This window comes from Anabrus simplex, chromosome 3 (genome assembly GCF_040414725.1).
Source record: "Anabrus simplex isolate iqAnaSimp1 chromosome 3, ASM4041472v1, whole genome shotgun sequence".
NCBI classification, from domain to species: Eukaryota; Metazoa; Arthropoda; class Insecta; order Orthoptera; family Tettigoniidae; genus Anabrus; species Anabrus simplex.
This window is the reverse complement of record NC_090267.1, coordinates 135,194,806-135,221,319: the sequence shown is the minus strand read 5'-3', so window position 1 is coordinate 135,221,319 and position 26,514 is coordinate 135,194,806. Positions and strand designations below refer to the sequence as shown.

The window sequence follows — 26,514 nt, the reverse complement described above, 5'->3', positions numbered from 1 at the left end:
CCCCTCCTACAGGGGTAAGCTCTAAGAAGTGGAAGCTCAGCAAGTCAGCAGGAGCACCATTAATGTCTCACAAGCCAGAAGCTTCTCGGCGCGGGAGTGACTTTACAATACGAGGTACAATACGAAGATATGTTTACAATATTATTACGGCCTGAACTTCGGGCTTGTGATGACCATTAAAGACAAGAAGCTCTTGTACATCGAACACATCATGAGAGGCGAAAGCTATGAACTTCCCTAAGTCAACATTGCAAGAAAGATGTATAGGAAGATGCCGTAATTCCTGGCTTAAGGATGTGCGCCGGAGGTTAGGGCGAACATCTTCCGAACCAGCCTTCGGGTAGGTCCTCAGGACTTAAAATTAGTTACTTTGTCCTCAGTGAGTGTAGGAAAACCGGGAAGCTATACTCAGGATAACCATCGAAAGTCGACTTGGTTCGGGAAACGAAGGTGAGAATCATTAATTCACGTCTGATGTATATTTTGTTTTGGAAGCACCCACACCCGCCAGACAACCATAGCTGACAACGCGTTAGCCCGCAACCTGTATTTCCTCTATAAACAATCAACAAACCGCCCCACGATATGATGTCACTCAGTTTCCTAACACAGAGCTGACCACAGCACAAATGTGAGCCAGTGAATAGCTATCGGCTCGGTGAAGACATCGTAACGATCAGGTGAGTGCCATCAATAAAAGTGAGTGTTATCGTCGTGATTGCAATGTCCGGACTACAGTCCACTTGTTTCGGTCGATCCTATTATAAGAGGAATTGTGTAAGTTACAAACGAAGTACATTTCATTCCCATTGGGCTTCCGTTTACACAGCAGTAACTTATGACAATAAAGAACCCAATGGACAGCGAGACTGAGTAGCTCAGTCAGTAGAGAGCTGACCTTCTGAGCTCAAATTGGTGGTTTGGATCCCGAATCAGTCCGGTGGTATTTGAAGGTGCTCAAATACATCACCTATCACATAGCTATCACACAGCTATCGGCGTTTTCGAAAAAAGCTGAAAGTAGTTGAACGCAAAACACGTTACATAATTAATCCGGTGGAAGGTATTCGACGGAATAGTAGCGTCATTCTTTCCTTCATTGTTTCTTTTTTATATTTTCATCATGCCGTGCCAAGGGATACACGAGGACATTCTGTGTGTAATTGATCTTTAAAAATTACTTTATGACACAATTTCTTTGTTTCATGATTGATTGATTGATTGATTGATTGATTGATTGATTGATTGATTGATTGATTGATTGATTGATTGATTCCGGGGGCCATTTTCAGAAAAATCAGTACGTCCCTACCTGAATAAGAAATGACCAAGCGAAGTTTTCCTATTTGACCTTAGTTGTTCTCTTCCAAGCCCAACAATATTAGGAGGTTGGATGGTGTTGATTACTGTTTTAAGAGGAAGTACAACACGGCAACCATCCTCTGGTACCACTAATCAGAGGGAAAATGGAAGAGGTCCGACACTCTGAAAAATGAAGGTATCAGCAAAGCGGAAGGAAGGGTCACGAAGAGTGTAAAAATGAAAGACGCCCTAGGCATTGAATGCTCTAATACCGTCGGGGTCAAAAAATAACAAGAGTTGACTAAGGGATGTCGGATAGGACAGATTAAAGTGAGGAGCCTGGCACAAATAAGTGGAAGCAATATCAGGACTCAGCTAAGGGCCCCAGGGTAGCCAGCCCACGCTACCAAGTTAAGAGCTGCTGGGGCCCCTTTTAGTCGCCCCTTACGACGGGCAGTGGATACCATGGATATATTCTATCGTCCCCGACCTACTGTAAGTTGAGAGCCCCTAGAAGACACCCTTTTCTTTACTCGCATCTTGCGACAGGCAGGAGATACCGAGGTGTTTTCTAACAGTCCTAACACAAGGAATTACCCCTTTTAATTGATTCTTACGATATGCAGGAGACCGTAGATACATTCCACTCCCCCTCCCCCACAAGGGATGTACTCCCTATGAGATGTGGATATGGCGACCTCGGGCAGCAACCTCGTCGACTAGAAAGGTAACACTGCTTCCACTCACTAGGCCTATATAGTGCCAGGTTCCCTCTTTCGCATTTCTTATCCGATCACCATTAAATAACTCCTGTTTTATTTCACTGTTTGCAAGGCCCAGAGAGTCTTTTATTTTTTTTAGCCTATCATTTCATTCTTCGATGGGCCAGACCTTATCGTTTTATTTTTCTTTCCGTGCCTAGAGCTGAGAGTATGTGATTATCTTGTGGTATTTCTCTTAAAACAATAGACTAATCGGCACTGTAGGTAAGTCACGCTGGATTTTGTATTAAATCAGCCTGTTATCTAGAACTCTTATGGACCGAGTGAGTTGGCCGTGTGGTTAGAGGTGCGCAACTGTGAGCTTGCATTCGGAAGATAGTGGGTTCGCACCCCACTCTCGGCAGCCTTTGCATTTCCACGCCAGCAAGGCCACGGCCACTTCGTTCCCACTCCTAGCCCTTCCCTATCCCATTGTCGCCGTAAGACCCATCTGTGTCGATGTGACGTACAACAAATTGTAAAAAAATCTTATGGTAAAGAGCATTGAGATTAGTTTGCGCTACTTCAGGTTCTAAGGTTCAGAGCAGAGAGGATAACTTCCTCCTGTTCTATCTTCTTCTTTCTGACTTTATCCCAATTACTTGCGGTCGGCACTTTATGTGGATTAAGCCCAGTTTTACGGCCGTATGCCCTTCCTGACGCCAACGCTGTTCGGAGGGAAGTATTCACTAGTGCGTGTTTCTGTGGTGGTTATTAGTTCAATGTGGTGTGTGTAAATAAAGATGTGTAACAAGACGAACACAAACAGCCAGCCCCGAACTAGGAATTGTCCTCGACCCGGTCGGGAATGGAACCTAGGGCCTTCCGAACCGAACGCAAGTAGGCCTACGCTGGTCACTTAGCCAAGAAGCCGGAATCTTCCTGGTCTGTGAAGGAACCAAGTTAATTGACTTTCATATTCAAGTTCAGAATTGTGTACGGTTAGAGGATCGATCCTTCTTTCTACGTCGATATAAAAATTCTCGCATGTGCTATGGTAAAAACGATTCGGGAAGGTGGATAATGTGTAGTTCCTGAAGTCAGTAAGGGAGAGTTAACGAGATGCGTGCCGGCTGAGTGGTTAGAGACGGCAGAAGCTAGCCTTTTAAACCCAAACTGGCGGGTTCAACCCTGCGGTGATTCAAAATGATCAAATGCATTAGTCTCGTATCGGTACACTTCTTTCTTTCTTTCCTTCTTTCTTTCTTGTAATGTAAGTGACCTCTGTAAATATATCAATCTTTAATCCATACAACGTATTGAATCTGATTTCCATCACACTTTACACAGACTTTAGATTGTCAAAATGATAATTATCATCTTATTATTTTGGCGTGCTGAAAATCAACCTTCATAGGTTTCGTCATTTTTTTTCATACAGTACATTTGTCGTTTAAAATCGGCTTTTATAGGCTTCTTCATGTTTACATACGTATATATTTACATGTGGGTTACCGCAATTCAGTCCAATTTCTGAATGTATCATTGTCTCTTCATATACTTTTATCATTTTCTTAGCTGCCTCTGTGGATCCGTGGTAGAGTGTCGGCCTCCGGATCCCAAGATAGCGGGTTCGAACCCGGCAGAGGTAGTCGGATTTTTGAAGGGCGGAAAAAAGTCCATTCGACACTCCATGTCGTACGATGTCGGCATGTAAAAGATCTCTGGTGATACATTTGGTATTTACCCGACAAAATTAATTCAATCTCAGCCATAGACGCCCAAGAGAGATCTGGTTTACTCTAGGTCCGCTAGATGGCAGATAGAGTAAACCGGAACGTCGAAATTGACGAGCAGACAGCCAGATGGCGTCAAATCGAAATGTCTGCAAAACGGCAGCTGAGGCCATACGATTATTATTATTATTATTATTTATCATTTTCTCAATCCTGTCTCCAGTTTCAAGCATTTCCTCTTTCTCTTCTTCCCTTGAAGATGCATTTCTAACCTCGTGTACATGCAATTTGTGTGTTCCGCTTCCTTCTTCAAACATTCCACCAGCATGTTGACTCTGGGGTGGCGGATTCCAACGAGAGTATTTAATTTGTTGTGCTATCCTTCTACAACACTCGTGATTCTGTGTCCCTTATCGTAGCAACTCCACATTTCGATGGGGATCTCTTCATTTTGTAACCATGTATCTACAAAGTAGCCAAAAACTCGAAGAATTTTTGGTTGTCGGGAGCTTCCGCACGAATCTGGAGCCATCCGTCATCTACGTCCTCCGGTTTCAAAAATGCCAGTGCCGCACACATGGTGACGTGAAGCCTTAACTCTTCATTCTAACGGTATTCCTCCTGTAGACCCGGACTTTTAATTTGTATCCATAAGCATTTCTTCATATGGAAGTGGCAGCCACTCACTTTAGTTGAGGAAAACTTGATGTCGAGCCGATATTGCAGCTGCCTCAAAATCGACATTGACTTTACTGAGACACCACCGTGGAACTACTACTTTAATAAGAAGGAACAGGCAAATGTATTTTTCTTTCTTCTTATTAGGGAATAGGGAAAATACCACAGGGAACACATATGTTTCATCAGGCCGCTCTGCTAGGTCTGCGTGAACAGTATAGACTTGTGCAAACTGTTTGCTTCAGCACCTAAATGTACTATCCATAATAAATTGTGTAGATGTTTTTAAACATTATTTTCCTTTGTCTCCGCTGAAAACTAGGATTCTTTCTTCTAGTCCGTCATCAACAAGGAGAAAATTGCTACCATGGCCATTTTCAAGATTTCTTCATTGAGAATAATGTCACCACGTTCTTTTGGCTCTTGTTGATTTCCACGCTCGTTACTCCGCTGATTTCGCAAGGTCCTCTTCATCTATTTGTCACAAAGTCATAACCTGAAACGGCTATATTGATTAATTAAAACATTTCTGATTTTACGATGCATTTAAAAAATCATAAACAATTTTGTAGAGCTTACTACGCTCTGTAAATTTTGTTCAGTCAAAATTTGCATTTAAGTACCATTTAAAGCTAAAAATCGCACAAAAACACTTTTTTCGTCAAGAGAGTAGAAAAACTCCAACAATTTTTCCGGATGTACAGGCTGTGCCAAATAATAGTACACTATTAGTAGTAAATATATTAATTTTCGTAAATATACCTTACGTATTGTTATTTGTTGACCTATAATATAATTTGTAATACAAAATTCATTCTTGCTTTATTTTACCTATGGCACATGCACTTTATATTAATAAAATACGAAAGTTTTTGGATAAGGACGTTTGTTTACTAACCTTTATTATGTAGGTTTCCTATTTCATCGGTGTATACCTCACATAACTGTGTAGTTTCTTCTAGAGCCCTCTTCCTGGCATTACACACTTGCTTCTTCACTTCTTGAGCGGCGTCATCAGGTGGTCCTCACAAATGTTCGGATACATAAAGTGCTTTTTCATTTTTCGACAGCATCAAAGTGAAAAAAAGTACGGGTATGCTCCGAACCGGCGGCCGCATCGGCCGCAGCATTAGTTTAAAAAAAACCTACCTGGTAGATGTTTGTGATATGGTATGAGAGGTTGCAAATACAATGCCAGTGTTAAAATCGGAAAACTAATCCAGGGTATATGGGATTCTCAGGATAGTGTTCGCATATTTCCGGCAACGAAATATTTACAAAGACCTGGGAAACCATAGTCAGGTAGCAATAATCCCTAGTGTGCGCGAATTTCCGCTTTAATGATGTGTTCGCAAATTTCCGTGTTCGCACTTTTCCGGCATCCGAACCAACCATCTCCTGAATACTGGATACTGGCCGCAATTAAGTGACTGCAGCTATCGAGCTCGGTCGCCTCACTTTAGGATGTCATCTTGTATTCCATCTAGCCATCTTGTATTTGGACGGCCAGATGGTCCTTTCCATTAGATTTGAAGTCTAAAATGGCTTTCGCTTATTGGTCGTTGTTCATTCTAGCAACATGGCCTTCCCTCTGGAGAGGTAGAGTATTCATAATCCCAACAATGTTTTCCTCAAGACAAGGTCGGATCATCATCAAAATCATCATCATGTGTGTTCAGTCTTCCGACTGGGTTGTCCCTACGATGAGTCTACTCCAGCTTTCCTTTTAGTTTCTTCATAATTCTTCAGACATGTACAGTGAAGAGCGTATTTATAGACGTGTTTCTTGACGTTCAACAAGAGTGTTTGCCAGGTATTTTGTCGTCTAGAACATCGATCATCAAGTCAGCATGTCGTAGTCTGTGCACCGGCCACGGCGACATTCTCCTCTGGATTAGTGATGGGACATTCGATTCATTTTACTGAATCGATTCATTTGATTCCGTTCACGTTACTGAATCGATACAGTGATCCGATTCACGGCTCATTGGTCACCGCTCCTACTGCATCTGTGTAGTATGTGCTGGTAAGACAGCAGCAACAGCATTCAGTGCTCGCAGCTGCCATCTGGTCTTCATACTATGAACTCCTTTCTTAGAAAAAATGCTAGTTACTCTAATACATCGAAGGTTTCCGGCGACGCAGGGTGGGAAAGGTTAGGAAGGTAGCAGCCATGGCCTGAATTAAGGTACAGTCCCAGCATTTCCTGGTGTGAAAATGGGGAAACTACGGAAAAACCATCTTAATGGCTGCCGACGGTGGGATTCGAACCCACCATCCCCCGAATGCAAGCGCATAGCCACGCGGTATTAACCGCACGACAACTCGCTCAGTCTTTTTTTTTAAAGTATTTTTCTATCAGCTGAGAATTTTTTTAAATCGTCATATTTTGTATAGGCTACCCGAGATGTACAGTAGCCCGCTGGTTTTCTGATTCAACATACTGTTATTGCGTCTGTCCACATATGATTGAAGTCTTGTGCAACGATGTGACATATGAACTGAGAGAATACTGAGCCGTTCTTCCCAATATAAAACAGGTACTTTTGAGTGGTCATGACTCATGAGCATGACTCATAGTCATAGGGCAGGCTAGAGTCGAGTTTAACTGTCAAATGTCAACTAAGTTATAATACTAAGATTCATTAAACTAATAAATAGTATAACCTAATAGCCTACCTACTTACTAGCTACTTCAGAATTATGTTGTGACTACCTTTTTAACACTGCAAATAAATCCATCTATTATTTAAACCTCCCTGTAAGAAGAGGACAGTGAATGCAAATGGGTATTATTTTCAAATGAGCTGAGCTCGAGAGTCCATTATAGCATACGATTCTTTCAGTCTAGCATGGCTCACTGTATGTCTCGCTGCAGCGGAAGCTCGGCTCTCCGCGTGTCCAGTGAGCCGACAAGGAGCCGTGTGTATCATGTGTCTCACTGAGCCGCGCTCGTTCACGATTCTTTCGATGTGCCATGATACACTGTCTCGCTGCAGCGGAAGCTCGGCTCCCCGTCAACGTCCAGTGAGTGCGGCCACTCAGCACTGTCCGCTGGGAGTAAGCTGAATCGTGTGCCGTGAGCTCGCCTTTCCTGTGAATCGATTCACTCGGACACTTGAATGAATCGATACACTGCTTCGAATCATGCATTCAGTAGCCAACACTACTCTGGATGTAACTGATCAGCTGTCGTTTTTCGCTAACTCGATCTAGCATATTTGTACTGATCGTTCTCCGTACCCAGCTTTTTTACCCCGAGTTGCGCCAGCACCACATCTCACAGCCCCCTAATTTTTTTAAATATCACCTTTGTTTTGAGTCCAGGTCTCGCCATAATATATATTGCAGTTGGTCACATATAGGTCTTCACGAGTTGTTTTCTTAAGTCAAGGGCCATGTTGCGCTGACATACTATTTTTCCCGAAATGCATGTTTAGCCATAGCTATACGAGTTCTGTTCTCAGTTCCACATCGGAGATCTTCGATCGACATTTGTCCTAGTTACTTATATAGTTTCACTTGTTGGATTCCTTCCCCCATTTATGGTACTTTTTGTATTTATTTAATTATCATAAAAAATATTGTCTTTACGAGAATGAATGTGTATTATTCAGTGTAGCCTAAAAGTGATTGAACTTCCTGTCACCAAAGCCAAATCATCGACAAATTTAATATCCTGAATAATTCTGCCTCCAACTTCCACGCCCATATTTGAGTTCTTTATGGAGTGAATCAGGATCAACTCGACAGAGGCACAGTCCTCGTGTAGCAAGGAACCTTGTCTCACGTCTTAACAGATATTTGTACATGTTGTTACTTCATTTCTCTTTTTTTTTTTTTTTTTTTTTTTTAAGTTGCTTTAGGTCGCACCGACACAGATAGGTCTTACAGCGACGATAGGTTAGGAAAGTGCTGGGAGTGTGAAGGAAGCGGCCGTGACCTTAATTAAGGTACAACCCCATCATTTGCCTGATGTGAAAATGGAAGAGCATGGAAAACAATCTTCAGAGCTGCCACCAGTGAGGTTCGAACTTACTATCTTCCGAATACAAGCTCACAGCTGCACACCCCTAACCGCGCGGCCAACTCGCTCGGTGCTGTTACTTCAGTCTTCTGGAATGTTGACTATATATAGGCCTACAAGTGGTGGTGTTTATTGTTTCAAGAGGAAGTACAACTGTGCAACCATCCCCTCTTAACACTAATCAGAAGGTCCAATATTTCTAAGAATGAAGGTATCTGCAAAAGAAAGAGAAGGGCCACGATGGGCGTGAAAATGAAAGACTCCCTAGCACTCACAAACCTAATACCAACGGGGTCGGAACAGAACACGAGCTGATCAAGGGAAGTCGGAAAGAAAGATGAACGCGAATAACCTGGCACAAATACCTGAGTGGAACCAATGCCAGACTCAGCTAGGGGAACTGTAGTCGCCAACCCTTTAGGAATGATAATTCCTTCATTTTTATTAGTTTGCATTTTAATACAATAACTCAGTTTGCTGTTGTTGGAAGAAATGCCACTTTTCCACCTATAGGTATCAAGTCCAAAAGTGAATTCTGTTTTGTACGAGTTTCGGGTATAAAATGTATCATTAATATTTTAATTTATTATTAAATATGTATCGTATTAAGTTTAAGAATATTATGGGCTCGATTTTTAGAATATTATGCCACAGAAGAGGTCAAGGTTTTCATTTCCACTATTACTTTAAAGCAAAAATAGATATTTCGTTCTAAGTATTGTGATTCCCGTCCCAAAATGAAAAAAACCGCAATTGCTTTAATTGTAGGTCTATCTCTTAAAATTACGATCCCGATTCAGGGTTGCCTGCTAGGTAAGACACCACTGTTGTCAACTGATTCATTCGCCCAATTCCCTACCCGCACAAAACGTCGCGCGGCTTGGTGGTGATTATTGTTTGAAGAGGAAATACAACTCGGCAACCATCCTTTATAAACACTAATCGGGGGTGGGCAGGGGAGGGCAGGGGAGGGGATGGAAGGGATCCGACACTTCGAAAAGTGAAGGGCCGGCCAAAGAAAGACAAGGGCCACGAAGGGCGTGAAAATGAAAGACACCCTAGGCCTCGGAAACCTAATACTTTCGGGGTAGGAAAAGAACAAGAGTTGACCAAGGGAGGTTGGATAGGATTGATGAAAATGAGGATCCTGGCACAAGTGGAAGGAATGTAAGACTCAGCTAAGGGCCCCTTGGTCGCCAACCCACGCTCCCTAGTTGAGTCCTTGAAGCCCCTTTTAGTCGCCGCTTATAAATAATTAAAATTTCGTGCGGCTATTTCTAGCCGGGTGCAGCCCTTGTAAGGCAAACCCTCCGATATGGGTGGGCGGCATCTCCCATGTGTAGGTAACTGCGTGTTATTGTGGTGGAGGATAGTGTTATGTGTGGTGTGTGAGTTGCAGGGATGTTGGGTACAGCACAAATACCCAGCCCCTGAGCCACTGGAATTAGCCAATGAAGGTTAAAATCCCCTACCCAGCCGGGAATCGAACCCGGGACCCTCTGAACCGCAGGCCAGTACACTGATCATTCAGCCAACGAGTCGTTACCACTTATACCAGATACTCCTCTCACCCACCGGGGGCGCTTGAAGGACAGGCGCGGGACGCGTAGGATAAGTGGTGCACTCTGGAGATGGGCGAATAGACACTGCTGACTGTTTCCTGCTGTTTCCAAACATTCGATACAGCAGCACAGCGAATTGTTTCGAACATATACTCTTTGGTTTCGAAGCAGTGAGTCGATACACGGCGCACTTCTGTCTCGGACTGCAAGAAAAACAGTGTTCTTACACGTTGTACCTGCACAGTGTTTTGCGATGGCATAGTGAAGCAGTATATTGAAACACGTCTCAGACTGTAAGACAAGCCGTGTTTCGCGATGGTGTGGTGAATCATGAACCACGCTTCATAGCTAAGTTCAGTTCACTGAATAAACTGTTCGACGTTCTGATAACGATAAAATATGAGGTTCATGAAATATTGAATAAGCAAATGTACAAAGTGCAGTATGACAAATAGATGATGTACAGTATAATGGTACTTTTATTCTTTTAGTAACTTGACTCGCGATTTGGAATATGAAGCGTCTATTAACGAGTGTCGGCTCATCTTCAGGGCAATACCACGCGGAGTGTTTCTATTGAGGCGAGGGGATAAACAAAGCACCGTCACTGTTTCAAAGTCTGGTTCCATTGCTAAATGGTTAGCGTGCTGGCCTTTGGTCACAGGGGTCCCGGGTTCGATTCCCGGCAGGATCGGGAATTTTAACCATGTGTTGTATGTACAGTTCTGAGCCCGAAGGTTGGTTGGATCCTCAACAGCTCTGCCCTCAGCTGCCCTAGATGGCCTAGGCATCACTGAAGAGGCGTGCTAGGGAAATGAGGAGTGAGTTAGTTTTCCGTTGCTTACGGAGCCAGAAGTTGCTATTACATATCAATCTGCCAAGCCCACTGAAATGCATGCACCAACCGACCCTATGAGCAACATTTTCACACCATTCATGGCAGGGATTGGCTACAGAAGGAATGGCATTACTAGCATCACTCATACCTCAGACACTTTCATTTTGTCAAAGCCAAGGATAAAGCTGGGACAGATCAATGAAAGTAACAAAATTGCTCTAGCCTACACCAGAAGACATAGTGCACTGTAAATACTAGGTCCCGCCAGCAAAGGCAGATTTTAACCATAATTGGTTAATTCCCCTGATACTGGGACTGCGTGTATGTGTCGTCTTCATCATCATTTCATCCTCATTACGACGCGCAGGTCGCCTACGGGAGTCAAATAAAAACCTGCACCTGGCGAGCCGAAGTCCTCTGATATCTCCCGGCACTAAAAGCCATACGCCATTTCATTTTTTACTGTGTCAAAGCTTTGCTGTTTCGAAACATCAATGTAGCTTACATGTACGGAACGACTGGAGTTTCTGTTCACGCGACACACGGAGTTAGCGCCAAAAATTGGTGTAATAATGGTGTAAAATTGGTGCAAAATTGTTATTGGGCCGGCTCAATGTTGCGAAGCATAGGTACGTACACACACTAGCCAACTCTAGTGCAAAAGCACTTTTAGCCTCTGTGAGGAATGCTATGGCAAACTTTCAATTCAATAATTACCTTATCTCATTACAGTATTGTGTAAGGCCAGTGTTTTCCCTAGGACCTTTTTAATGGGCACACCGCCCTGCCGTTTTTACAAAACGGCCGTGTAACATAACCTATATATGTGCTAGTTACATAATATGAATGCATATTTGAGTCATTGGGTGTTCCAATTAAATTATTTATATTGTAAAACTGTTTATTTAAATGATAAATATTCATTATTGTCAGCATAATTGCATCAATTACATCGGAGTTTAAATGTTTAGTTTGACTATCACCTAGTGTGTGCAAGCGGTGTGTGGATTAGCGTGGAATCGCATGCGAGCTCTCGATTTCGTTTTTTTTTTTTTTTTTTTTTTTGCTAGGGGCTTTACGTCGCACCGACACAGATAGGTCTTATGGCGACGATGGGATAGGAAAGGCCTAGGAGTTGGAAGGAAGCGGCCGTGGCCTTAATTAAGGTACAGCCCCAGCATTTGCCTGGTGTGAAAATGGGAAACCACGGAAAACCATTTTCAGGGCTGCCGATAGTGGGATTCGAACCTACTATCTCCCGGATGCAAGCTCACAGCCGCGCGCCTCTACGCGCACGGCCAACTCGCCCGGTCTCTCGATTTCGTATTACGTCGCAAACCCGTATGGCACTCCACAACAGCCGAGTGGTAAGCGGCAGTGTTCCACGTTTATGAAAGAGCAGTAGAACACTAGAAGTTCAAAATACTCTGTTATGTCTTGTTCGTGATAATAACACTAAAATAGTTCAAGTCTGCAGTTAATGTTTACTTATCTGATATTGTTAATGGATGAGGGTAATAAATTGAAATTTTATCGTAGGTATTCATTTTTTACGTAGTATTCCCCACCCAGTTACTAATTCTTTCACCCGGCTGACGAAAATTTCTGGGGAGAACACTGTAAGTTTTTGGGTTTACCTGTAGGATGCTGTTTAAAGATTCGATTTTCTTCAAGAATGTTGACTGTACACACAAATAATGAGATTTATTAATCAGATGACCTCTTTCCGTCGAACAAAGGCACTGTCAGCAGGAGGTGGTGGTGGTGAGAGGTTGAGAGGTTAATTTAAAAATTAGAGTAACCTCTGGATACACATTGCAATGTGCAACAATTTCCAATATACTGTGTTGTGGACTGTGCCACATTGCTTCGTGTACTTTGATTACTGTGTTGTGAAACTTCCAATATACTGTGTTGTGGACTGTGCCACATTGCTTCGTGTACTTTGATTACTGTGTTGTGAAACTTGAATAGCAGTGACTCTTCTGCCGGCTAATATCTGCAACAAATCCTCTATTCTCCTTGAAAGACGTACTTTTGTATAGTCCATTGCGTTGTTTGCTTGTCGACAAATTGTGATTTGTCCCGTCTTGCACCTCCGATATTGATATTCACTATCGAAAATCGTGAACAACTAACCGTGTTCTGTCGGTTATGCTCCGACCAAGAAGTGTTGCCGTAACAACTTGAAGTAGGGTTTCTTTTCTTTTTTCTTGCTTGTCCGTTCATTCGGCACAGCACAATGGAGTATGCGAAACATTATATACTGTAATTCCGACGTGACGTGCCCAATTTCCTTATGATAATAGGCGACATTTCAACCTTTTGTTCAGAAATGTTTTTTCAGAGTTAGGCTGTTCAACACTTGGACTCCAGCTTCCACGGTTCCGTTAATAAATTATCTAGTACAGATCAAACAGAATCTAAAAGGGGTGCATATATAAAATCAGTCTAAATTTCTTGTACAGCTGTGGGATTCTCTTGGTCTCAACCGGACAAGACTTCACGACATCGCTATCGCTGCAATACGAGGTTCAATAACGATACTCCGCAATCATTTATATAGCATTTGACGAGATGTACATCATGTTATGTTTCCAAATTTAATTCTGGGCGTTGTGTTCTTTGTTGTCTTTTGTATCTGGCACATTCTAGCAGAATCAATGACTTGGAAAGACGTAATAATTTGTAGTCGATATACTCTGGCCTTCTGGCAGCCTCTTCATGGAGGAAGTTGCATTAATACATAATACAATGCTGGTGGTTTTATGTTTCCAAGATAATTGTTTCCATTCCGAGTAAGGCTGATAGCATTTAAGGACGATTATATTCAACGAGTCTCATTGGTTATTTTTTAGGGATTATCATTTTTCAGCCGTTTTCTAAGTTGGAATATAAAAGGGCAGTAATAGCCAGGCCCGGAGACAGGATTTTAAGGCCCCTGGAGAACTGAGGGGTCCAGACCCCTAAATCCCGATACCCCTCATTTAATTTAGACCAGAACTGGGAACTTGCACGTTATTTTATAACCAAGACTTATCTGGTCATTACCCCTTTCACATTAATTTACATCATTTCTATACCAACAAAGTTGGAGGAAGAGAAGTGACATTTTATAGCATAGTTACACCAAAAATGAAGTACATTAATTAGATAATTTCTGCACCAATTTCGCGCCAAAAATACACCAAATTATTTCTTTCAACCTTCATTATTGTCAACACCACTGTTGAATCAAATTTGCTTCAAAATGCTCCAAAGTTACACCAAGGATTTGGGTGCAGTTGCGGAATCGCCTTGGTGTCATTTTAGTGCAAAATTTGTGCAATTTTCTTCGTATTTTTGTATTCTTATTGGCATTTACATTTATTTACACTTTAAAATTTTATTTTTCATTCAGTTTTTTGGTTCCGGGCCCCCTGCGGGTCAGGTCACCTGGGCATCTGTCCCCTCTGCCCCTCGCTTGTCGCCGGCCCTGGTAATAGCCGACTGGCATTGTCACTGGCTTCCCACCAAGGCGGCCGCCGTGTGAGTCGCGAAAGAAATATCGAGTTGCAGTCGCGATACGAGAAGTTCCGAAAAGGAAACTCGCTCACAAGTGAGTCGAACAGTGAAGGCATACAGGGCGTATCAGAACTATGCCGATATATATATATATATATATATATATATATATCAGGGATGCTCTTCGTGTCATGTTAAGAACGATGGTGCAATAAGATTGGCGGGTAAATTTTTCTAGTTGAGAAAATTAGCTTACTTTGCTGCTCCCGAACGCGCGATTCAAATTGAAGAACTCGCCATATTTGCTATGCCAGAGCACAAGCCGCTGCCATGCTTCAGGGAAGAGAAAGGGAGGGAGGGGAAGTGGTGTGTATGACGGAGACAGAGATAATGCTCCACGCCTATGCACAAGTTTCCTCGTTCGACTCGGACAGGATTGTCCTCGTCTCTTACAGGCAATACCCACCGCTCGTTTATTAAACAGACGTAACTGCACACACGTCCGCCTCTGTGGTATAGTGGTTAGTGTGATTAGCTGCCACCCACGGAGGCCCGGGTTCGATTCCCGGCTCTGCCACGAAATTTGAAAAAGTGCTACGAAGGCTGGGGCGGGGTCCACTCAGCCTCGGGAGGTCAAATGAGTAGAGGTGGGTTCGATTCCCACCTCAGCCACCCTGGAAGTGGTTTTCCGTGGTTTCCCACTTCTCCTCCAGGAAAATGCTGGGATGGTACCTAACTTATAGCCCCGGCCGCTTCCTTCCCTCTTCCCTGTCTATTCCTTCCAATCTTCTCATCCCCCAACACGGCCCCTGTTCAGCATAGCAGATGAGGCCGCCTGGCCGATGTACTGGTCTTCCTCCCCAGTTGTATCCCTGATCCAAAGTCTCACGCTCCAGGACACTGCCCTTACGGAGGTAGAGGTGAGATCCCTCGCTGAGTCCGAGGGAAAAACCGACCCTGAAAGATAAGCAGATTAAGAAAGAAAGAACTGCACGCGCACACACACACACACACACACACACACACACACACACACACACACTTGTCAGTCAAGGTAGGCGCCAGGTCCTTTATCCTCTCGTCTTTTGGTCGCAGTAACGTTCTTTAACATGCTCGAAGATGCAACGCTGCCTCCCTACGATTGTGTATTCCTTCACTTCACAACATTGTAAATGGAATGAAATACCGAACGAAGAAAGCCGGCCCTGTGGTGTACGGGTAGCGTGCCTGCCTCTTACCCGGAGGCTCCGGGTTCGATTCCCGGCCAGATCAGGGATTTTCACCTCAATTTGAGGACTGGCTCGAGGCCCACTCAGCCTACATAATTACAATTGAGGAGCTATCTGACGGTGACAAGGCGCCCCCGGTCTAGGAAGCCACGAATAACGGCCGAGAGGATTCGTCGTGCTGACCACACGACACCTTATAATCTGCAGGCCTTCGGGTTGAGCAGCGGTCGTTTGGTAGACCATGGGATTTTAGTGAACGAAGAAAACAACACGCCCAAATGATTTGATTACAGTAGGGCTTTTTTTTTTTTTTTTTTTTTTTTTTTTTACAAATTGCTTTACGTCGCACAGACACAGATAGGTCTTATGGCGACGATGGGACAGGAAAGGGCTAGGAGTGGGAAGGAAGCGGCCGTGACCTTAATTAAGGTACAGCCCCAGCATATGCCTCGTGTGAAAATGGGAAACAACGGAAAACCATCTTCAGGGCTGCCGACAGTGGGGTTCGAACCGACTATCTTCCGAATACTAGGTGCTGACCGCAATTAAGCGACTGCAGCTATCGAGCTCGGTTCAGTAGATCTTCAAAATGCCCCTCCTACTTCGATGCACAGTTCGCAACTGTGCAGTAGTAATATTTGGTCTCTGTTCAGGATGTGTCCACTACTAGTAAAATGTTTTCATTCCTCCCCTTAAGGGGGAGGCGAGCCTCTTAGACGGTGACGCCGTCTCTCAGACCGGAAGATTTGTTACGGTGAAGGAGATGCTCGGAGAGGTTTGGCGGCCGTAGCCTATACTAGGTAGGCTACTATCCCGGCATTCGCCGTAGTGCAGGAGAATGGAAAACCACGGAAAACCATTCTCAGGGCAGCCGTAAGGTTCAGCCCTGTCCCATCTCCCGAATGCAGAGGCGTAGGGGCACGGTAGGGCCGTAGCCACTCCTCCTCTGCTCGGTTGGCCGGTCAGAGTGCAGAGCTGTTGTACCACGGACCAGCCGTAGCCACTTAAGGGCCGAGGTCCACTCTGGATCTATCGAGCACAGGATGTGTGGTGTGTCGCAAACGACCTGGAAAGCTGCCTGTATTCTTGGTACAAGTTCATCTTCTCTTTGTACGGGGTTCGCATAGCAGTCAGTGTGTGCAGAACAAGCTGTTCACTGCGTACTGGGGCTAGGAAGCGACTATGCGAAATGAACGAGAGAGACTTGTGCATTCGCACCGAGCATTACCTCTGTCTCTCCCTTCTCTTCCCACCCCTCACGCACAGCAACTGGCAGCGGCTTGTGACCTGGCATAGCAAATACGGCAAGTTCGTCAATTTGAATCACGCGCCCGGAAGTAACAAATTAACCCCATTTTCTCGAAAAGAAGCCAATTGCCGTAGCCGTGTTGACACACCGGATCCCGTGAGATCTCCGAGGTCAAGCAACATTGGGCGTGGTCAAGATGTGGATGGGTTGCCACGCGCTATTGGTGGGGGGTAAGGGAATGGAGGAGCGGAAAGGAACTGGCCACCCTACCGTACGTAAACTCCGGCTCAGGCACACCTCTGCGGAGGTTCGGACCTGCCTTCGGGCAGAATACACCCTTGCCTTCTAGAAAAGAACAGTTTTCTCCGCAAATCCGATTGCACCATTGTTCTTAACATAACACGAAGTGCATTCCTGAATTTTTGTCGGTACCGGTATAGTTCTGATACACGCTGCATACAAGAGAAAGAGAAGGGCCACGAAGGTTGAGAACATGAGACTCGCTACCGTCGGGATAGGAAGAGAACAAGAGTTTACCAAGGGAGGTCGGAATTGAAAGATGAAAAAGAGGAACTTGGTACAAGTATAACCAGATGCATCTAAACCCCGTGGTCACCACTTACTCTCACAATGTCGGAAGTATTGGAGGGAGAAAATGAGTAGTGAAGTGAACTGATAACTGCAAACTAATCCCCATGAACTCTACCCTAAACTAACAAACTTTGTTTTATATATTGTCGTCCATAAACGTGGAACCTAAACTAGTCTACAGCTACTGTATCAGCATATGCAATCCTTCCGTCTAGAGGTCTTACTGGAATCATTACGTCACTTGTACAGTTTTTAAAAATATGTTGTGGAATTCCACTCGGACAGTATTTCATATTCTTACATCACACCTCCTTATGCAACAGCAGAACTGTACGTGTGTATTAGTGTGCTAGAGACCGCGTTAAGGAAAAATATATTTACAGTACTCCAAAATCCGTTGTAGTGATATTCATGAATTGTATGACACGCGTAATGTAAGAGATGGAAACAAAGAACTGGTTATATTCACCGTTGCTGTTGTTGTTTGGATCATAGTGGCGATTATTGTTTTAAAAGCAAGCTTGTAGTTTTACGTGATTGTTGATATGGTGATTATAGCCATGGAAGTGGTGGTGGTGATCATTGTTTTAAGAGGAAGTACAATCATCCTCTAAAAACACGGACAACTTACTTCGAAAGCTGAAGATATCTGCAAAAGAACAGGAGGGGCCATGGAGGACGTGGAAATGAAACACTTCCTAAACTCGCAAACCTAATACCGTCTGGGTCGGAAGAAAACACGAGTTGGCCAAGGGAGGTCGGTAAGGTAAGGGTTATTCTGCCCGAAGGCAGGTCCGAACCTCCGCAGAGGTGTTCCTGAGCCGGAGTTTACGTGCGGTAGGGTGGCCAGTTCCTTTCCGCTCCTCCATTCCCTTACCCATCCAACTCCTGACCACGGCCAATGTTGCTTAACTTCGGAGATCTCACGGGATCCGGTGTTGGAGGTCGGATGGAAAGTTAAAAGGGAGAAGTCGGACAAGTAAGTGGAAGCAATGCCAGACTCAGCTAGGGGATCGTTGTCACCAATCCACGCTTCCAAGTTCGGAATTCTTAGTCCCCCTTTTAGTAGCCTCTTACAACGGGTAGGGGATAGCGTGGATGGATTCTAGCACCCCCACCCACAGGGGTAATATAGCCAAGAGACCTCCAGTTTTACGTGGAAACCGAACCTGGTGGTGGTGGTTACTGTTTTAGGAGGGAGTACAACTGGGCAATTACCCTCTATTAACAATCCCTGTGTGTGGGGACGATACCCAACACCCACGCATCCCCTGCCTGTCAAAAGACGCGACTAAAAAGGGCCCCAGGGATTCTTAACTTGGGAACTTGGGTTGGCAACCACGGGGCCCTTACCTGAGTCTTGGCATTGCTTATACTTACTTGTGTCAGGCTCCTCACTTTCATCTATTCTGTCCGACCTCCCTTAGTCAACTCTTGTTCCCTTCCGACCCCGGCGATATTAGAGCATTCGAGACCTAGGGAGTTATTCATTTTCACGACCTTCGTGGCCCTTGTCTTTGGCCGATAACTTCTGTTTTCGAAGTGTCGGACCCCTTCCATTTTTAACACAGGACAGTCGTCTAGTTGTACTTCCTTAAACAATAATCACCACCGCCACCATCATCTATTAACACTAATCAGAAGGAAAATGGAACAGGCCCGACACTTAAAAAGTGGTATTCGCAAAAGAAAAATATTGTAAGGGGCACGAAGAGTGTGAAAATGAAAGTTTCCCTAGGCCTCAAAACCCTAATACCGTCGGGATCGGAAGACTCTTAATAGTTCACCAAGGAACTGGTGAGGATAGGAAAGAAGGCGAGGAGCCTGACCCAGGTAAGTGGAAGACAGACTTAGCTAGGAAAACAGAGGTCAACAATCTATGCTCCCAAGTTCAGCGTTCCTGGTGTCCCCTTTCAGTCGTTTCTTTCGACAGGCAGGGGATACCGTGGATGTATTGTACCGCCGCCACTTAAAGGGGAAGAGCGGAATATTATCTATATATCTATACTAGGAAATGTACCCGTGCTTCGCTACGGTATTCTACATTATATACGGTTATCGAAGTAAATTACTGTACATGCAGTAAATAAGATTTTTTTAAACGCCTCTTAGCGTTATCCACAAACAGTAGGGGGAGATTCCCATACGTTGTTTCCAATGTAAGGTGTGAGTTGCGGAGTTGTAATGATAACGGCTGGCTCACTTGCCTACCGCCATTCACAATCGACTAGGAAAGTTTTCATCATAATGAGAGGCTCCATTACCTACTGCGCCGTCACAATCGATTTGGGGAGTTTTCATTACAACGGCAGGCGCCTTTTCCTACTTCCAGACAGATTATATCTGAGGAGTTTTTATTATAATAGCAGGCACCTTCCCTACTGCCAGTCAAAATTGAGTTGTACTGTTATCATTATAATGACAGGCCCCTTTTCTTAATGGCAGTCACACTGAGTTAGTAAGCTTCTATTACAATAGCAGGGCAACTATGCCTGATGCCAGTCACATTTTAGATGGATAAATTTGTTTATAATGGCAGGCACACGTGCTTACTCCCAAACACAATCGGTTAGGGGAGTTCTGAACATAACTGCATGCTCCCTTGAGTTCTGCCAGTCAAATCGAGAAAGGAATTATTAATTACAATGGTAGTCCCTCCTTACTAATGCTAGTTAAAAAGGAGTTGGAGAAGGATCCCATTCCAACTGCCAGTCAAAGTCGATGTGGACAGTAATGATTACAACAACAGACGCATCCTGCTGAGAGTCACTATCGATGTAAAATATTAATTATAATGGCAAAAACACCCTTTCTATGTCGCTACAAATCGACTTCAATGGCATACGAAGTATATGCATGTTTACAATATTGCAAACCTTCATTCATAGATTAACTGCTGCTAAATGATACATGATATCGACAAACGGATTGTACTTTAAGACGTCTCATTTAGCGGTCTAAATGGCTGGTCTTAAGATATTTTCTCCTGTCTCATCTATTTATGGGTAAAATTGAGTTAGGAACGTTGAATAGGGTAAAATTTTCGTAAGGTTTTCTCACAGTGCATTACTTTTGGGTACGAATGTGACAGCTACATACATAGAATTTAGCTCACGTATGGATACTGCGTGGGCCAATATTCGTGTAGAATTCGATGACCCTATATTTCATGTAAGTGATTCGAATTACGAATTATACGTGTACAAAGAGCAAAATGTAGGTATAATCGAGAAATTGAGACAAATCTAACATATAAGGAATAGAGATACGACGAAACGTCATAGGACAAAAGTTGTGGATCACTCCAAACTGAACTGAGATTGGGGCATCCGTTTTCTGATACGACTGACCGTTTAGCCGCAAAATACCTCGAAACGAAGGTTTGCATCGTTATTAAAATTGCCTCCATATTTCGATATTCTTCGGGGGGAAAAAAGTGAAAAATTTAAGGATCTTGGAAGTATTCCGTCAGTTACAGGCTAAATCGTATAATTTCGCCTAATTTCAGTTTTCTGGCTCGTCTGGCAGATTGTGCTGCAATCTTGATTTTGGGTGAGGGGGGGGGGTAAAATTTAGGAATTTCAGGAAACTATATCTAAAAAATATGCATATGATCATTATTACCCCTTAAATGGATAGCTGTAGGATAATTTCCCCATAATAGCTAATGGACAGACACACGGTCGTTATGATTTTATTTATCTATAAAGAGGAAAGATTTGTGTGTTTGTTTGTAACGAATAGACACAAAAACTACTGAACCGATTTTAAAAATTACTTCACCTATAGAAAGCTACATTGCCAGTGAGTAACATGGGCTGTATTTTATTTTGAAAACAATTCGAGGTGGGTGGCACGGGGGGGAGGGAGATATAAAAATAATAGGCTAATATAGGCAAAATATCGAATTTGTCGTATAAGGACGAGGCAAAGCTCAATTTAATTCCCTTGACGCAAAGAACAAAACTCGGCAAGCCCTACGGGCCCGAAAACCATATTTTAATGCCCTAAAACCAACCGTTACGGAGATATTGGCACCACACTACCCCTGCTCTAGGAATCGGATAAAGTAATGAACTGCCGTAACCATGGGAACGTCAGCTCCAGGATTCTGTATGTATGTTCAGTCCCTCAGCGATGCCGCTGGTGGGATCCTCAACAGCTCTGCCATCAGCTGCCATAGATGGCCTAGGCATCACTGAAGAGGCGTACTAGGGAAATGAGGAGTGAGGTAGTTTCCCGTTGCTTTCCTCACCGAGCCAGAGTTGCTATTACATATCAGTCTGCCAAGCCCACTGAAATGCATACACCAACCGACCCTATGAGCAACATTTTCACACCATTCATAATAGGGACTGGCTGCATAAGGATTGGAATTACTAGCATCGCTCATACCTCAGTCACTTTCATATTGTCAAAGCCAAGGATAAGACAGAGACAGATCTATGAAAGTAACAAAATTGCTCTAGCCTATACCAAAAGACATAGTGCACTGTAAACAATAGGTCCTGCCAGCAAAGGCGGTTCCAGGATTCTACAGCAGCGAAATTAGGTCTATCTACTTACAATAAATCACAAAAACCTAACATGTTACAGACATTAAAATTGATATGTGGAATCCCCTTTAAAAATAAAAGAACACAAATATTCGTTTTCAGAAAATCAACTTAAGGGGGGAGGGTGTGTGGAAAGAAGTGAGGAAGGAGTTGAATTATTTATATGAGGATACATATACATTATCTCAAAAAATGGAGATGTTACAGACTTTAAAATTGGTACTTGGAATCTTCTTTAAAAATGAACACACTATTTTTGGAACATCTACTTAAGGGGGTGAAAAAATAAAAAAGCGGGTGAATTTTTAAAATGAGTATCTTCTTCTTCTATCGCTTTACCTACACCTGTGGGGTTGCGGGTGCGAACTGTGTCGCACATGTAGATTTGACCCTGTTTTACCGCTGGATGCCCTTCCTGACGGCAACCGTATGTGTAGGGATGTAATCTATACTTCGATACTAATATTATAAAGAGGAAAAATTTGTATATTTGTTTGTAACGGATAGATTCAAAAACTACTGAACCGATTTTAAAAATTATTTCACCTATAGAAAGCTACTTTGCCAGTGAGTAACACGGGCTGTATTTTATTTTCAAAATAATTCGACGGGGGCGACGGGGGGAGATATAAAAATATTAAAATAATAAGCTAATATAGGCGAAATCGAATTTGTTGTACAAGGACGAGACAAAGCTCATTTTAAGCCCCTTGACGCAAAGAACAAAACTCGGTAAACCCTACGGGTCCGTAAACAATGTTTTAAGGCCCTAAAACCAACCGTTGTGGAGGTGTTGGAACCACACTACCCCTGCTCTAGGAATCGGATAAAGAAACGAACGGCGTAACCATGGCAACGTCTGCTCCAGGATTCTACAGCAACTAGAATATGCATGTACGTTTGGGCATAGCTGCCAGTCAAAATTGATACACATATGACTTACTATCTGGAAAAAATAAACTATTGGGTAAGACGCTCATAGCACTCCTTTGGGCGGGGATGGAAAGGGAGTGAAGTATGAAAATAATAGCCCCGGAGATCTCCGTAGTACGGCGACCAGCGGTTGTCGACGGGCCTCCGTTTTTACGTACTGGCTTAGGTTTCAGCATTTTGCGGAGTCTGTTACCTATAGTTTAAACTATTTTCTATCAAATCATGGAGTAGTAGTATCACTGATGTTATTAGTCCGATATTTTGGTCAACTTTTACGATCATTGTAACCATGAAAACAACCTATATACTGTACACAATTGTTAAGATAGTGCGCCCATGACTTGAAAAAATTCTCAAAATTTATACTCAGATTCATTATATGATGTGCGACATGAGTGACAAGTCCTGAGAATAATAATTCTCGATAAATATAGTAGTTTCTTTTATGCATCGTGTATTTTCTTGATCATTTGTAATAGTTACGAAATGCCGGATCAAACAAATAAATTCAGTAATATTTATATTTGTGGTACTATCTAGCGGAAGTATACTTACACTAAACCCGCAGGTTTGTGAAGGGAACAGGTATATCTAGGTGGGAATGAAGGAAAAACATGGTAGCAAAAGATCTTAGAGGTCGACGCTAATTAGGAACTAATATTTAGAGGCCCCCATGAAGAAAAGAAGAAGATACAATATAATTCCAAACATGACAAATAATTTCTAATACACCAGTGATATAAATATCTAATGAAGTCAGTCACACCGATAGTATGAGTAACTAAAGCCTGTTTCTGATAACCCGTTCGAAGAACGGATACCGGTACTTCTGCTAGTATAAATAGATAAGGAATCTGCTCCACGTACAACACCTTTTGGGCTATGTCCGTTGGACTTAGCCTGCAAAACCGACCGTTCGTGATATCTCCCTTATTATTCCTCCTGTCGAAAAAATGCACATGAGAAAAAAGTTTTAGCAATGGATTTCAATGAAGACTGGTCGATTTCCAGTCGGGCTGGTCTTGTATATATTGTGGGGGAGTAAAATCACCGTTTCGGTTCCCAATAAACCCCAAGTCCATTGAAGTAATTTGACATGGTATGGACCTAAAACCCTGCCTTTGGACAGGTGGATGCTAAATATGAAGTTTGGTTGAAATATCTCCGGTAGTTTTCAAGTTATAAGAAATACGCTTTACACACACCCACTCTCGAGTTAAGTCCGGTGGAACTTGTACCGAAAAACGATCCGTTAATGATATATCCCTTATTAATCCTCGTATCGAAATGATCCATATGAGGAAAAAGGTTTAGAAATTGATCTCCATTAAAGCAGGTACATTTCCATTAAGTTCGGTTGTGTATATTTTATGGGAGTGCAAAATCACGGTTTCGGTTTCGTATAAACACCCAGTCACTTCAGGGATTTAGAAACAATAATGACCCTAAAACCTACCCAAGGACATGTGGATTCTAAATATGAAGTTTGGTAGAAATATATCCAGTAGTTTTCAAGTTATAGACAAACAGACAGACACCAAAGCTAAAAATTATGCGGATGGTCATTATTACACCTGAAATGGATAACTGTACGGAAATTTCGCCAAAATAACCAATGCATAGACACATGGTCGTTACGATTTTATTTATATAGATTATACGACATAGACTGGCGGATGACATACCATATTTGAAGAAACTTGAAAGCAGCTCCGCCATGTTTTCTGTAGACACGAAGGAACGGGGCGTGGTGACGTAATGTGTTGAGTTAAGGCTCTATAATATGGGTATGCTTACCCGCCATTTTGGTTCATACATGCGCGATGTGCTATGTGATCAAACTCTAGTTTCTCCTACGAGCGCTCGCTTCATCACATTGAACGTATCGCTTTAATCACCACGTGGCATGGACAGTATAGTGCTACATTTGTGTGTATATTTATTTCATTATGGTAGGTTGTTCTGCACCTAATTGTAGTAATGTCTCTAGTGCGGGATACAGGTTGTTCAGATTCCCTTCTGAAAATTCTAGGAGAGCAATCTGGCTTCAAAACTGTAGACGTGACAGGTGGCAACCAACATCAACTTCGAGGCTTTGTGAGGTAAGTTATTTCACATTAAACATTGGGTTAGAAGTACTGTACCTTTTTAATGCTGAGAGTCATTTATTTTTTTAGCGCTATAGCTTGCCTCTCTGTTTTCGGTATTCTTTTTAAGTATGCACAGCACGAGCAATTATCACTTCTTATGCATCGAAATTCTGATACAGCTTTGGTCTGATCAAAAAGGGCAGACTACCGATAATAGCCGCATAGATTTAGTAGAAAGGCTGTCTGCATGGGAATAATGTCTGATCGTAAAATACTAAAACTTCCTCGTAATATGCCTAATTCAGAATAAAAGTATATTAGGCCTATATGCTGATGAATAGCATACTTAGAAAGGTCATACTTCTGTCCACCCAAGTAAAGATTTGAAATTTTACTTACCGTTTAAGCAATATTCCCTTAAAATAATGTCTATGTGTACCTTACCACTATGATATTTTAAATATTGTCTCAATAATCATAAGCCCTTAATAGTTTTGATGTGGAGGTAGGTAAGGTGTAAATGTTTGAGGATTTTGTTTTGTTAATAAATAGGCCTACACTTAAGATTTTGTGGTACCTGTGTAACATGCTTGCAAATTTTAATCAGGGCTAGGAAAGAAAAACTGGTACCTACTTCAAATCAGTTACAAAATTGTAGGTACCAGTTCAACAATAATGTCAACAGATATGAGTACCATTTTAGGTACCGGTATGTGCATATATTTGCAAAAAGGAGACATTTTGAGCATTTTAAAATGCTTTACTGTAAGGTTCATCTCTGTAATGATGGGCATCAGTTATTATAAAACTATCATAGAATGGTACCTATTTTAAGCAGAGAAGGAGGAACACTGTTTCTCCCTGCTTAGTTGTATTCATCTATCTAGCAGAAATGTCTGATATGAAATGACCACAGTTCTAGGACTCATGACATTGTCATATGAACATAGAACGGTAGGTCTATTGCCATGTTTCTGCTTAAAATATTGAAATTCATGATGTTGCAGAACAAGAACATGAGTCGGGAGATGGAAAAGCCATTGTAAGTTGGTTCATGACCTTTTGTAGTACCATACCTGATTCAATTGAGGTTCCAGTATTGTTTACAAATGAGTCCAAATTAATCTTTCATTGCAGTGGACACTTCAATTCATTGTAGCAATGATGGTAATAAATTTATTCATAAAGGTGAATTTTCTTTACCAGGTTCAGAGTGAACATGATAATGCAGAGCATGGTTAAAAAATACAGAAAACAATGAATTTCTCTGCTTTCCCTCTTAAAATCAAATATTGGATAGATCTGTTTATAGTGGATGTACTGGTGCACTAGTAGGTACAATAACTAGGTGAACATTATTTACATTGATTCATAATGTGTAAGTCCACAGATATAAAAACTTGTACTATCTTGTATGAGAGATGCTAACTTGAAATGCAGGGCAAGCTTCTTTCAGTTGGGAATCAAGATTCATTATCTTCATGTGCAATATTTTCCCTTTTAGGTACACTTTGAAGA

The 26,514-nt window shown here is 42.6% G+C and overlaps 1 long non-coding RNA gene across 2 annotated transcripts in view; it reads left to right on the top strand.

Annotated features, from left to right (window-relative positions):
- The first annotated feature begins 612 nt into the window (after positions 1-612).
- LOC137499014 (uncharacterized) overlaps positions 613-26,514 on the top strand; it is a 327,147-nt gene continuing 301,245 nt past the window's right edge. The window contains exon 1 of one of the 2 annotated variants that reach the window (XR_011017972.1): positions 613-680. This is a non-coding gene — a long non-coding RNA (uncharacterized lncRNA). The remainder of the gene's footprint in view (positions 681-26,514) is intronic. The other variant, XR_011017973.1, reaches the window with a different exon arrangement.